At 42.5% G+C, this 15,914-nt stretch overlaps 1 protein-coding gene across 4 annotated transcripts in view; it reads right to left on the reverse strand.

Annotated features, from left to right (window-relative positions):
• Positions 1–15,914, reverse strand: part of ZMYND11 (zinc finger MYND-type containing 11) — a 145,916-nt gene that overhangs the window by 117,744 nt on the left and 12,258 nt on the right. Inside the window, exon 1 of one of the 4 annotated variants that reach the window (XM_077491132.1) lies at positions 750–819. The exons of the other annotated variants lie outside the window; for them this stretch is intronic. The gene's annotated coding sequence lies outside the window, so the exon portion shown is untranslated. Of the gene's footprint in view, positions 1–749; positions 820–15,914 lie in introns of those variants that run through there. 4 annotated transcript variants of the gene reach the window in all.

A 15,914-nucleotide genomic window follows, 5' to 3' on the forward strand; every position in this document is an offset into this window, starting at 1 on the left:
TTTGCCAAAGACAACCTCTGGATATGACACGGAGCACATGCACTCAACTTCTTTGGTCGACCATGGCGAGGCCTGTTCTGAGTGGAACCTGTTCTGTTAAACCACTGCATGGTCTTGGCCACAGTGCTGCATCTCAGTGTTTGGGTCTTGGCAATCTTCTTATAGCCTCGGCCATCTTTATGTAGAGCAACAATTCTTTATTTCAGATCTTAGGGAGTTCTTTGCCATGAGGCGCCATGTTAAACTTCTAGTGACCAGTATGAAAGACATAATACCAAATTTAACACACCTGCTCCCCATTTATACCTGAATTACATGACACCGGGGAGGAAAAATTGATAATTGGGCCCAAAATTTAAATTTTCACTTAGGGGTGTACTCACCTTTGTTGCCAGCGGTTTAGACATTAATGGCTGTGTGAAGTTATTTTGAGGGGGGCAGCAAGTTTACACTGTTATACAAGCTGTACACTCACTACTTTACATCGTAGCAAAGTGTAATTTATTTGGGTGATGCCACATTAAAAGATATAATAAAATATTTACAAAAATGTGAGGGCTGTACTGTATATATATATATCTCTCTATCTATCTATCTATCTATCTCTCTCTCTATATATATATATATATATATATATATATATATATATATATATATATATATATATATATATATATATATATATACATATATATATATATACATATATATATATATATATACATATATATATATATACATATACACACCTTTTTTAATTAGAACATGGATCAGTTTTTTTTCTCCATCTGTATTCCACTGGAGAGATTTACTTCACATCAAGAAGTAGAGGAAATCCCTACAAAGTGAGCAGACATACTTCTTACATGGCCGTCATGGTAAAAGTGGTCTCACTGTAGACATTTCCTGTCCTGGTGACAACTTATAAAATTCTAGATTTTACAATAACACAGACCGTACAAAAACTGACAAACAAAATGTAATGATTTGCAAATCTCATAAACCCATATTTTATTCACAATAGAAAATGTACCATTTTAACCACTTTAAGACCAAGCCCATTTCTGGCACTTCTTATTTACAAGTTAAAATCGGTATTTATTTTTTACTAGAAAATAGAACCCCCAAGCATTACATATATTTTTTTTTTGCAAAAACGCTAGAGAATAACATGGCGGTCTTTGCAATATTTTATGTCACACGGTATTCGTGCAGTGGTCTTTCAAACGCAACTTTTTTTTGAAAAAAATACACTTCACTGAATTAAAAAACAAAACAAAAAAAACGGTAAAGTTAGCCCATTTTTTTTTTTTAATACTGTGAAAGATGATGTTACGCCGAATAACAGGATTTTTAAAACAGCTTACCTGTAAAATCCTTTTCTTTGAAGTACATCATGGGACACAGGCCATAGTAGTTACTATGTGGGTTAAATAAGCCACCTTCAGGTGATGGACACTGGCACGCCCTAAATTAAAAAGTGCACTCGCTATATAACCCCTCCCACTACTGGGAGTACCTCAGTTTTGTAGCAAAGCAATACACGTGTATACCAAAGAAGGGAGGGACTTCTGTGTCCCGTGATGTACTTCAAAGAAATGGATTTTACAGGTAAGCCGTTATAAAAATCCTATTTTCTTATCATACATCACGGGACACAGAGCCATAGTAGTTACTATGTGGGATGTCCCATAGCAGGATACTGTTTTGTAGCAGTCTTGAATAAAACTGCGCATAAGGAACGGCTTCGAAAGAAGACACCATCTTTCCCAACAATTCCATGCAAAGTCGAATAGAAGGATTCTTCATTGTTTTGACCACTTGGATCAGTTCTTTTATGGAACTGATCCTTTCCTGGGGCAGAAACACCCTCTTCTGAGCTGTATCTATGATCAGCCCCAAGTACTGCAATCTTCTTGATGCTTTTAAGGAGGATTGCTCTAGGTTGAGAATCCAACCTAGGTCTTCCAGGTAGCGGACTGTGGTGACCAAAGTTTGGTTTAAGCGGGCTACCGATTGATCTATCAAGAGTAGATCGTCTAAGTAGGCTAGTATTGTTATACCTTTGGCCCTTAACCTGGCTAAAAGAGGAGCCAGGACCTTTGTAATCACTCGAGGTGCAGTAGCCAGACCGAAAGGTAGAGCTACAAACTGAAGATTTTCTACCTCGAAGCGTAGAACTTTCTGATGAGCGGGGAAAATCGGCACATGGAGATAAGTATCCTTGATGTCAGTTGACGACAGAAGTCCCGATGTAGTAACTAGGGTTGCCACATCATCCCTTTAAACCCGAACACATATTAATTACACAGGTTCTGTGGCTGATTAAGGTGGTAATTAAACTCAGTTGGTACCTTACCTGCATTAAATTAGCCTCAGAACCTGTGTAATTCATATGTGTTCAGGTTTAAAGGGATGATGTGGCAACTCTAGTTACTACGATCGAAGCCGATTCCATGTGGAACAGGAAAGCCGGAAGGAGCGGCGGTAGGTGGGCTTAGCTGCATCTGTTATCACTTGAAAGCTGACCGCCAGCTCTAAAAAAACGGTACTGAGGTGATGCCTCTAGCTGCAAGCATCACCCCGGTATAAAAACTTCAACAAAGTGACATACAGGTACGTGATTTTGTGTGAAGTGGTTAAGAAAAAAAAAGGGCATTTTAAAATTGATGGACTGGAAATCTTCCAATGGGTTCTGGTGACCTGGGGGTCCCCAAGAAATTCCTTTAATTTGCAGGGATTTCCCATTTGACTATGGAACAGGAAGTGAAAAATTGCCTATAGCTCTATTTTAATCAGCGAAAAGCTGTCTAAAAATCGTTAACATAAAATTGCAAAGACTTTAAAGAGATCATCATATACCATACATAATACCATAAAAAGATTGAGAATCTGTAGAAATCTTTGTGCACAAGGGACAAGGCCGAAATGCTAGTGGGGCGCTTTTACCCCCGCTAGCGGCCGAGAAAGGCTTAAAACCGCCAGCAATACGCCGCAATAGCGGCGTTTTGCCGGCGGTATTACAGCGCTGAGTCTTTTCTGGGCAAAAGCTTATTTAACCACTTTCAGACCGGACCATTTTGCTGGTAAATGACCAGAGGTCTTTTTACACTTTGGCACTGCGCTGCTTTAACTGGTAATTGCGCGGTCATGCAATGTTGTACCCAAACAAAATTTGCGTCCTTTTCTTCCCACAAATAGAGCTTTCTTTTGATGGTATTTGATTGCCTCTGCGATTTTTATTTTTTGCGATATAAACGTAAAAAGACCGCAAATTTTGAAAAAAAATGATATTTTCTACTTTTTGTTATTAGAAAAATCCAATAAACTCAATTTTAGTCATACATTTAGGCCAAAATGTATTCAGCCACATGTCTTTGGTAAAAAAAAAGTCAATAATTGTATATTTATTGGTTTGCGCAAAAGTTGTCACATCTACAAACTAAGGTACGTTTTCTGGAATTTACGCAGCTTTTAGTTTACGACTGCCTATCTCATTTCTTGAGGTGCTAAAATGGCAGGGCAGTACAAAACCCCCCCAAATGACCCCATTTTGGAAAGTAGACCCCCTAAGGAAATTGATAAGAGGCATGTTGAGCCCATTGAATATTTTATTTTTTTGCCTCAAGCGATTGAATAATGACAAAAAAAAAATTTTTTTTTTTTTTTTACACAAAGTTGTCACTAAATGATATATTGCTCACACATGCTATGGGCGTATGTGAAATGACACCCCAAAATAAATTCTGCTGCTTCTCCTGAGTACGGGGATACCACATATGTGGGACTTTTTGGGAGCCTAGCCGCGTACGGGGCCCCGAAAACCAAGCACCGCCTTCAGGCTTTCTAAGGGCGTAAATTTTTGAGTTCACTTCTCACTACCTATTACAGTTTTGAAGGCCATAAAATGCCAAGATGGCACAAAACCCCCACAAATGACCCCATTTTAGAAAGTAGACACCCCAAGCTATTTGCTGAGAGGCATGTTGAGTTCATGGAATATTTTATATTTTGCCACAAGTTGCGGGAAAATTACAAACTTTTTTTTTTTTTTTTTTTTTTTCACAAAGTTGTCACTAAATGATATATTGCTCACACATGCCATGGGCATATGTGAAATGACACCCCAAAATAAATTCTGCTGCTTCTCCTGAGTACGGGGATACCACATATGTGGGACTTTTTGGGAGCCTAGCCGCGTACGGGGCCCCGAAAACCAAGCACCGCCTTCAGGCTTTCTAAGGGCGTAAATATTTGACTTCACTCCTCACTACCTATTACAGTTTTGAAGGCCATAAAATGCCAAGATGGCACAAAACCCCCACAAATGACCCCATTTTAGAAAGTAGACACCCCAAGCTATTTGCTGAGAGGCATGTTGAGTCCATGGAATATTTTATATTTTGCCACAAGTTGCGGGAAAATTACAAACTTTTTTTTTTTTTTTTTTTTTTTCACAAAGTTGTCACTAAATGATATATTGCTCACGCATGCCATGGGCATATGTGAAATGACACCCCAAAATAAATTCTGCTGCTTCTCCTGAGTACGGGGATACCACATATGTGGGACTTTTTGGGAGCCTAGCCGCGTACGGGGCCCCGAAAACCAAGCACCGCCTTCAGGCTTTCTAAGGGCGTTACAGTTTTGAAGGCCATAAAATGCCAAGATGGCACAAACCCCCCCCAAATGACCCCATTTTGGAAAGTAGACACCCCTAAATTTAGGGGTACACTAGTGAGACTAGGTAATAAATGGCGGGTGCCCTGAAACTATAAAAAAATAACTAACCAACCAGCGTCACCTGTAACAGTTATATGGTGATCACTGGTGAAAGGGTTAACTAGGGGGCAATCAGGGGGCTTTATGCGGTAGTATATGGGGGTCCCTGGCGCTATAAAAAGCTGCGGCGAACCTAAATACCTACTTGCCTAACTAGCGTCACCTGTGACACTAATACAGCGATCAGAAAAACGATCGCTTATTAGGCTGGGTTCACACTGGAGCGATGCGGGAACGCCACGAATGCGCGGCGGGTTCCCGCATCGCATGCCTCCCGGCGGCAGTTCACACTGCCCTATGCGAACTGCTGGGAGTGTCAGTGAAATGTTACTGACACCCCCAGATCAGTTCGCATATCGCAGTGCGATCTGCAAACTCGGATCGCATGGTGTGAACACCCATGCGATCCGATTCTGCTGCGGGCCAAAAAAAGGGTCCCGTGCGAATTTGCGGCGGGTGCGGCGGGTGTGGCGGGTGCGGCGAATGGCTGAACTCGAATCGCACAGAGATCGGATGTGATTTGCACTGCAGTGCGAATCACATCCGTTCTCAAACCGCTGCAATCTGAACCCAGCCTTAGTGACACTGGCGACGGGGGGTGATCACGGGGTTAAACCTTTATTGGGGGGGTTAGGGGGGTACCTTAGAACTAAAGGGGGCTAACCCTAACTGCCCTAACAGTTATTAGTCACAAATGACACCCGCCGGGTGATCAGGGGGTTAAACCTTTATTAGGTAATAAATGGCGGGTGCCCTGAAACTATAAAAAAATAACTAACCAACCAGCGTCACCTGTAACAGTTATATGGTGATCACTGGTGAAAGGGTTAACTAGGGGGCAATCAGGGGGCTTTATGCGGTAGTATATGGGGGTCCCTGGCGCTATAAAAAGCTGCGGCGAACCTAAATACCTACCTGCCTAACTAGCGTCACCTGGGACACTAATACGGCGATCAGAAAAATGATCGCTTATTAGGCTGGGTTCACACTGGAGCGATGCGGAAACGCCGCGAATCCGCGGCGGGTTCCCGCATCGCATGCCTCCCGGCGGCAGTTCACACTGCCCTATGCGAACTGCTGGGAGTGTCAGTGAAATGTTACTGACACCCCCAGATCAGTTCGCATATCGCAGTGCGATCTGCAAACTCGGATCGCATGGTGTGAACACCCATGCGATCCGATTCTGCTGCGGGCCAAAAAAAGGGTCCCGTGCGAATTTGCGGCGGGTGCGGCGGGTGTGGCGGGTGCGGCGGGTGCGGCGAATGGCTGAACTCGAATCGCACAGAGATCGGATGTGATTTGCACTGCAGTGCGGTGCGAATCACATTCGTTCTCATAAACCGCTGCAATGTGAACCCAGCCTTAGTGACACTGGCGACGGGGGGTGATCACGGGGTTAAACCTTTATTGGGGGGGTTAGGGGGGTACATTAGAACTAAAGGGGGCTAACTCTAACTGCCCTAACAGTTATTACAGTCACAAATGACACCAATGCAAAAAAAAAAAAAAAAAAAAAAAAATGACATTGGTGTCACTGTGACTGGGGGGCAGGGGTAATTGGGGGGGTGATCGGGGGGTAAAGGGGGGGTGTGAGTGTGCCTGGCATGTTCTACTGTGTGTGGGATGTGTTGGTGCAACTCACTGATCCGCTCTCCTCCGTGTCGGAACGAAAAATACCGACACGGAGGAGAGAATACATCACTTCCTCTCCTGTGTTTACATTACAGGAGAGGAAGTGATGTCACCGGGGATTTCTATTCGTCGGGAGCGATCGCGAGGGGGTGGCCATGAATGAATGGCCGTCCCCTCGTCCGGGATCGCTCCCGAACGAAAACCGACCGCCGCAGGCACCGGGCGGGGGCCCGATCGGGCCCCCGACCCGCGGGAGGCAAATCACGTACATGTACGTGCTTATGCCTGCCCGTGCCATTCTGCCGACGTACATCGGCGTTAGGCGGTCGGCAAGTGGTTAAGGTGGTCTGTTGCAAAGTGGAAAACCTTTCTGTGGTCAGACTAGATTAAATTTGACATTCTTTTTGGTAACCATGGGTGCCACGTCCTCTGGATTAAAGAGGAGAGGGACCTTCTGGCATGTTATCAGTTCTCTTATGGTAGGCAGGTGCATTAGTGCATAGGGAATGGGCAGTTTGCACATCTAGAAATGCACCATCAATGCTGAAAGACATATCCAGGTTTTAGAGCACCATATGCTCCCATCTATACAATGGGGTTGATTTACTTAAGGCAGATATACCGTGCACTGCAAGGGCAGTTGCTCCAGAGCTAAGTAAACGAGGTAAACTTTCATTTTGCAAAGAATACCTAATAAAACATACAAGAAAAATAAAAAAACAGCATTTTGCTGGCAGATGATTGGAAGATAGAAATCAGCAGCTCTTCTACAGCAACTGCCCTTGCAGAGATTTTGTGGGTTCACAGCGTATTTGTCTTTAATAAGCCAACCCCAATGTTTTTTTTAGGTAAGCCCTTGCATATTTCAGCAAGACAATGCTACTCTCCATACTGCATCTATGACATCAGTATGGCTTTATAATAGGAATCCAGGGGCTTAACTGACCTGCCTGCAGTCCAGACCTTTCACCAACTGAAAATATTTGGTGCATCTTGAAGCTAAAAATACGACAGAGGACTGTTGAGCAGTTAGAATCCTTTAACAGGCAAGAATGGCACAACATTCCTTTCCCAAAACTCCAGCAACTGGTCTCACTTCCCAGACATTTACATAGTGTTGTGAAAAGAAGAGGTAATGCTATCCCGTGGTAAACATGGCCCCACCCTAACTTTCTGATACACATTGCTGCCATCTATTTCAAAATTACCTTATTTTTTCCTAAATGGTACATTTTCTCAGTTTAAACATTTGATGTGTTTTCCATTTTCTATAGTGAATAAAATATGGGTTGATGAGATTTGCAAATCATTGCATTCTGTTTTTATGTAGACTTTACATGGTGTGGAATTGGGGTTGTACACCTATACACATTTTCCTGTTCAGATGCACGGATCAACCCTTACATTCCTATTATAGCTTAAAGTGGATGCAAACTCTCACATATACCCAGTGAAGTGAACAGTCTCAGATGATACATATAGATGAAACAAATCTCCCTACATAAGTTTTACATGTATATCTGCTGTCTTCAGCTTTATATACTGTTTAGAAAGTGCATGTCCTGTTAGAATTGTCTCTTCTTGTTCCAGCAGGGGGAGGGGAGTCTTGCCATACACTGTGACAGCTGACTGGAGGAAAGGCACACACCCCCTCTCCTCATAGGCTGAGACTTGCAGAGCTGTACTGTGAATTGACCACCTATCTGCTAATCTATTTATATCACCCACACTGACTCAAATTTCAGGCTGGTTTTATCACATGTCAGAGAACTTGTTACAAGTTATTTTGCTGATAACAGAAGAACAGAGCAGGAGAAAGTCACCAGACTTAGTGCTTTAGAAAGAGATAACACATAAAACACTGCAGATATATGTGTCCAGCTCAAATTTCATGAGTCGGGTTTACATCCACTTTAAGATATGTTGATTTGAAGTTTCTATCAAGTTGTTGCACAGTTTTGTATTTTCATATATATTTGCAGTTGAGCGTGATTCTCCTTTCCATTTGACCCTCTGAATAATAAAACCACATAACAAGGGCCTTCTGTTGACATCTGATGTAATATGAGATGCAGGGAAGCCCTCCTGAGTGAGAGGACAAGCCAACTCATTGATTTATGTGTGGAAAGGAGCTATATCTTACAGAATGACCGGACATGCAGAAACACAGAAATACTACATGTTCAGACTACAAGAGCACTAAAGCAAAACCATTTGTATTTTGTATAAGGAACTATAAAAATCACTTGAAAGCGCCACGTTTCGCTATGAATTAATAAAGGTAGGCCCATGCAAACCGCACTTGAATGTCTCTCCTGAGTCACCAAATTTCTGACATAGCGATTTCCTTTCTATATTTACTCATCTAATGCATAATAATACATTTGGTGGTGAAGCGTGGTGTTAGCAGGGGAAAATTTATATTTAAAGGAAAAGTGCATGGTGAAAAAAATCTGCAGACTGGCAGGCTTTTATCCTCCTGAAATGCTAGTTACCTGGCTTCCATTCTTTGAGTCACTAACCCAGAAAAGCAGATGGATCAGTTTCTCCAAGATCAATTATTGGATTAACATGACAGCCAGGCTTTCAGTTTCCAGGGTCTGCTTACATATTCTTCTGCTGCAGATATATTTGCACTGCAGTAATCTCTATCTTGCATTGTGGCACAGTGTGTTACTACAAATGGGTCCCAATGAAGAAGAAATCACTCCTGCACTAAATCTGTCAACACAGCCTACCACACGATGTGTTTTAGTGCACTGTTGAGTAGGCGAGTTGCATATACACGATGGGGCGATATTCAAAATAATAGCAATGAACCTATAAAGCGCTATACATTATTGGTATGCGCTACAGGGTTGATTTACTAAAACTGGAATGTGCAAAATCTGGTGCAGCTGTGTATGGCATAGCGACAGTTGTGCAGGCCAGTGAAAAAGGCCAATCAAATAGGTTTAAGCCCTTGTACACGCGGTCGGAGAATCTGTCGGAATGTGTCCTATCGGACCGTGTCGTCAGATAATCCGACTGTGTGTGGTATGCATCGGACTGATTCCGTCCGAATCTCAGTCCGACCCAATTTTCCAACATGTTGGAAATATTTCCCGACCAACTGGGCCGGACGGACCTAATCCGATCATGTGTAGAGCATTTTCATCGGACCAAGTGCCACGCATGCTCAGATCAAATTCCTACATCCAAGTTATTGGCTTCTAGCCTGAATGTAGTCCCATCGTAACGAAATTACGTCATGTTCTGAAAGATCGGATTTTTCGCCAACTTTGTCCGACTGTGTGTATGCAACAGTTTCGGACGAGATCCAACGGACAAAATCCGACGGATTTGGTTGTGGAAATCTCCGACCGTGTGTACAGGGGCTTATAGACCCTAGATCTCTCCATAAGGCTCTGTTAACATATTCTGCGGCTGCAGCTCAAAGCATTTGGTCTTATGCGTCCCTATTCACCAATTCAGGTGCAAATCAGGTATGAAGTTTTGTCTATATTTGCACCTGAAGTCCTGAATCAGACCAGAAGACACACAGGACCCTTTTCAAATGCGGGCCGCAGCCGCCCCGGAGCTGTGTGAACCAGCTCTATGGAGAGTCAGTCACACTCTCCGGTCATGCAAATTGGATGCAGTGAAACCCGCATCCAATTAACATACATGTGAACAAAGCCTAAAGAGGACCTGTCACTGCTCCAGCTATCACAAGGGATGTTGTTCAATGCCACTCAACATTTGTGTTTTTTATATATACATAAATAAAATGTTTACTTGTGGTTATTATGCAAGAAATTAAATACTGAAATTGTATCAATATAAAATCAAACAGTAAAATGAATAGTCCATAAGGTTCAATATGGAAATAAGTCCATGTCCCAAAAGCAATGAAAGCATAGCGAAATAATGTATCTAATTCTTCTCAAGTTAAAGTGGAGTTCGATCCAGAAATGGAACTTCCGCTTATCGGATCCCCCCCCCCCCCCCCCCGGTGTCCCATTTGGCACAATGATAGATACCCATCTAATCCAGGTATTTGCTCTCACTTCCGGCAAATGATCGCTGCAGTATCCGTGACGATCTACACCATGTGTGGCCCCTCCTCTGTTTTTCTGGGAGACACACAGGTCCCACAAAACAGCAGGGACCATTCAGAACGTGCGGCGCGACTTGGGCATGCGCAGTAGGGAACCAGGCTGTGAAGCCATAAAGCTTCACTTCCCGATTCCCTATCTGAAGATGCCGGCGCCTCCACCTAGAGCCGAGGGACGGGTCGGCTTTGGGTTAGGATATCGCGGGTGCCCTGGACAGGTAAGCATCCTTATTTTAAAAGCCAGCAGCTGCAGTATTTGTAGCTGCTGACTTATTTTTTTCAGGCAAAACTGCTTTAATGATATATCCCACCGGGTGGCAAACCACGTAAGTGGTCAAGGAGTTCCACCATACATATGTGCCCTCCACCGCAATCAAGCCTCTTACCAGATGGTTGTGATCCCCATTTACAGAGATCAAACACACATGAGAAATAATGGACCCCTCCGCATGTCTCTAAATGGCATAAGTATGATGCACTGGGTTTCAACATATGATATTCCCCAATACCAACGCCACAACTAAAGATCCAACTCAGACAGCCACCATAGAGGAAAAGGAGCACGTCGTGAATACTGTTAGAACACGTTTATTGTTAAAAACACCACAAGGTACTCACATGATGCAGGACAATTAAAAGCATTCAAACCGTATGGGGCCTTGCCGACAGCCGGCATCAGCGGGCATGAAAGACATCACACGTTCGTGGCCCTGCCCAAATAGTTTTCACGTCACAGCGAGTCTTTGGGGAAACAGGAGCATAAACAAGCATTTTTGCTTTTGAAAATGTACCGTATTTATCGGCATATAACACGCACCTTCACTTTAGAAGGGAAGTTTCAGGAAAGAAACTCACATTTTAAATAAAGAACTTTAAAGCAAAATAAGGGTCAATGCCATCTGCAGCCTCACAACTGCCCATCTAGTATCTACTACCTCACAGTTGCTCATCAATGCAGCTTGATCAATGTCCATATGCAGCCTCTTCTCAGATTGCTGCTGCCTCGGAGGGGGCAGGTTGAGCGCCGTAAGACTACATACAGTGAGAATGTCCCGTTTACTCAGCGGCCTCTGTAACCACTTTCAGACCAAACCATTTTGCTGGCTTAAGACCAGAACCACTTTTTGTGATTCGGCACTGTGTTGCTTTAACTGACAATTGCGTGGTCATGCGACGTGGCTCCCAAACAAAATTGATATCCTCTTTTTTCCCCACAAATAGAGCTTTCTTTTGGTGGTATTTGATCACCCCTGCGGTTTTTATTTTTTGCGCTATAAAGAAAAAAGAGTGACAATTTTGAAAAAAAAAAAACGCATTATTTTTGTCCCCCAAAATTATATAAAAAACATATTTTTTCCTCAGTTTAGGCCGATAAATATTCTTCGACATATTTTTGGTAAAAAAAATAAATAAAATAAAAAGCAATAAGCGATTATTGATTGGTTTACGCTACATTTATAGCGTTTAAAAAATAGGGGATAGTTTTATGGCATTTTTATTAATAATTTTTTTTTTTTACTAGTAATGGTGGTGATCAGCAATTTTTATTGTGACTGCGACATTATGGCGAACACATCGGACATTTTTGACACATTTTTGGGACCATTGTCATTTATACAGCAATCAGTGCTGATCCCTGTGTAAATGACACTGGCAGTGAAGGGGTTAACCAGGGTGTGGCAGTGTAGGGGTTAAGTGTGTCCTAGGGGCGTGTTACTAACTGTGGGGGGCGTGGCTGTGTGTTAGTGAACAATGATCTCTGCTCCAATCACAGGGAGCAGAGATCAGTGTCACTTGTTGCTAGTCAGAACGTTCAGCCTCCCAGTGAGACGATCGCGGGTATCCCCGCGGCAAACGAGTCCACGGGACCCGCGACCGGACTCACGGGGGTCTCGACCAGTTTTAAATGGACGTACCTGTACGCCAATTTGCCTGTCCGTGCCATTGTGCCAACATACATCGTCGTGCGCCGGTCGGGAAGTGGTTAATACAAAGTCCCGCCTCCTGGACCAGCTTCTATGATAGACAGAACACTGGTCCAATGCTGGCCCAGGAGAGGGGACTTCCTATTACAGAGTAAACAGGAGATTTTCGCTGTATGTAATCTAACGGCGCTCCTCCCGCCCCCCCTCCCCTCCTAGACAGACAAAATTGCAGTATCGGCAAATAACGCGCACGCACTATTTGCACCCGATTTTCAGGGTAAAAAAGTGCATGCTACATGCCAATAAATACCGTATATGACTGCAAACCTTACATTTGCCATATCCTGTGAAACAAATCAGGCTAAGGCAGCTCAATATACATGCTGAAAATGGAAAGAAAATATGTGCTCTTTTAAAATCACTAATTTAGGTGTACTACATACTACATTCATCTCTGGAAATTGCTTTAACCCTTTCACTGCCAAGTCCGTACGCCGTAAGGAGCTACAGAACTGCCCAAGTCAGTACGACATACAGACCTCATTTCTCCCTCTCCTATAAGCTTATGGTCATTTCAATGACTATAAGCTTATATCAGAATTGTTCAGCAGACTCTGTTGAACAATTCTATAACTCTGATCAGCGGATTACAACCACCAGATCAGAGTTATTAACCCTAAATGTGATTGCCCCCACCCATTCCGCCACTTCTCTGTCCCCTGCCACTCCACCCTCGCCACTTCCTTTCATCTTAAACTGCCCCCCCCCCCCCACTCTCCTCTCCTATACCCTTCATCTTCTCCCCCCCCTCCACCTGATCCGACTCCCCCTCAAACCGGACCCCCGCAGCCACCATCATTAGCCGGCTTCAGATGCGGCATGGGGCTTTTCCTGACCCCCCCCCCCCCCCCCCGCTGGTCAAATCACCGGTAAAATTAAAAAAATGTTTTTTTTACCAACCCCCCCTGTACACTGGATATAGGCAGAAATCCACTGACAGCTAAACATTGTAACTAGGGCTGAAACAACTAATCGATTAATCGACAACTAATGGATTATGAAATTAATCGATTACTATTTTCATAATCGATTAATCGGCCAGTAACATAATGGGGGTTAAAAAAAATTAGCCCTTTATAGTACAAAAAGAACTAATCGCTACTGTAAATATTACTTTCACTGTTCTACAGTAAAAAAATTAACCCCTTACAGTAGTGATTATCTGCTTTTTTTCCCTACTATAAAGGGCTAATTTTAGTTTTTTTAACCCCATTATGTTACTAAACATCTTAGATCTGGTTTATATCTATGCCTTTTATAGTGCTTTTTGCAGAAATGCACTACAGTTCATTTACATGGTTTCCTATGGGACACGTTCATATCTGAAAGGGTCAGGGACTTTTAACGCAAAATGGTGCTTTATTGGTTCAATATACTTCAATGGAGAAGCTGCAGAAAAGAATGTAATGCAATAAAATCACATGTGCAAAAATCAAAAAGCACTGCAGAAACAGATCAAAAGCAAACTGCATAGGTATGTACCAAGCCTTATGCTGGCCACACCGATCAATTTTCAGATGAGAATATTCAGACGAAAAATCTGTGTACATTCGCTGAATGAAAGAAAACCACATACACTGTCTGAAAATTCCTTTTGACTAAGAAGTTTTCTATTTCAATTTTTTTTCTATTTCCAAATTTTCCTGTCACTGTGGTTGAAAATGTTAATCGAAACAATAATCGGCCAACTAATCGATTATGAAAATAATCGTTAGTTGCAGCCCTAATTGTAACTGCAAGAAATGGGGGGGGGGGGGGGGTCTCTGATATCTCACCACCCAAAAAAAAAATAATAATGATAAAAAAAAAAAAAAAAGAAACACATTGTAACTCCCCAGATCCATCTGCACTCACCCCTCCACGGTGACGCCCCCCCAATCACACTCCATGGCTTCCTCAGCTTCTCCTCTCGGCCAACCCTGTCCTTCCTGATTTGGCCAGGAGGAGAAGCCGGAAGACTATAGCAAATATGAACTCACTATTGTCACAAGTTGGTGGGTTCCATCGGATACCATCTGATCCAATCTGCTAGATGGATGGGGAATGGGATCCCCATCCCTCCGGTTTTAGCGGACTGGACTTGATCGGATGTAGTCGGGTGTAAACGGACAGATATCCATTTAAATCAGCCTCTCCATAGAGAACGGGTGGTCCGATTGGGTCCGTCTAAAAATCGGACAGGCAGATCTGATCGGTGTGCTTGTGTGAAAGGGACCTAAGGTCTTGTTCACACAGGGCATACACAGCGTACCTTTACAGGGATGCACAGGTGTTCCGTGCATCTCTGTGCAGACAGTCCCACTGATGTTATTTGGGATGCAGCAACTGCATGAACAGATCCGTTGTTCCCAATTTTACATCCATGTAGGTCCACATGCATGTCCCTGAGCCCACACGGTCTGTGTTCGGAGTCATGTACCCACACGGATATCAGATTGGGAACAGCAGCTAAGCCTGTGCAGCCGTTGCATCTCAACTGACAATGGGACTTCCTGTACAGGGATGCATGGAACACCTGTGTGGTTAAACATGGCCCTCCATGGGCATACACTTTAGCATGCCACATGTGAACAATGCTTTAGTAGCAATTTAGCAGGAATTTGTAAGTTATGTTGTGTGTGCACTATTAGTGGTTTTAGTGTATTTTTAGAGAAAAAATTGTTTTGATAAATATTTGCGCAAATATCGCGTGCTGCCTTAAAAATCATTAGAATCTTCTTTTTAATCTATCGGCCATGTGCTTTCAGAAAACATATGGGTTTGGGGGGGGGTCTGTTACAAATTCTGAAAGTTGTAAGTGAAAAAGGAAAACCTCCAGACTTTCTAAAACGTTTGCTTACCTCCAATTTTCACTTTCACTATTTCTCAAAAAATGTTACAAATATTTGTTATTTATCAACTCCATACAGGTAAAGCTTTTGTATTTAATAGGAATTTAGCAGGAATTTTGTAAAATGATCTGCGTTTTTATCTGCTAATAATGGTTTTAGTGTATTTTTTTGCAAATATATTGGTTTGATAAACGTTTGCGCAAATACCGCAGGGTCTAAAAAAATCAATAGCATCTTCTTTTTATTCTAGGTTTAAGGGCTCTTTTACAAACTCTGAAAGCTGTAAGGGAAAAATGAAAACCTTTAGACCTTTTGAGAAATTTGGATGAAATTAAAATTTTTGCGTTTGTTCGATTCTCACCATTTCGCAAAAAGGCGCAATTTAAAAGTTGCAAATATTTGTTATTTATTAACTCAATACAGGTTAAGCTTTTATATTTAGTAGGAATTTTGTAAAATGTACTGCGTTTTTATCTGCTAATAATAGTTTGTGTATTTTTTGCAAATATATTGGTTTAGTAAACATTTGTGCAAATACTGCAGGGTCTAAAAAAAAACAATCAGTAGCACTTTCTTTTTATTCTACGG

This window comes from Lithobates pipiens, unplaced genomic scaffold, assembly GCF_037356315.1.
Source record: "Lithobates pipiens isolate NorthernLeopardFrog02 unplaced genomic scaffold, aLitPip1_a1.2 Scaffold_19, whole genome shotgun sequence".
Lineage (NCBI taxonomy): Eukaryota > Metazoa > Chordata > Amphibia > Anura > Ranidae > Lithobates > Lithobates pipiens.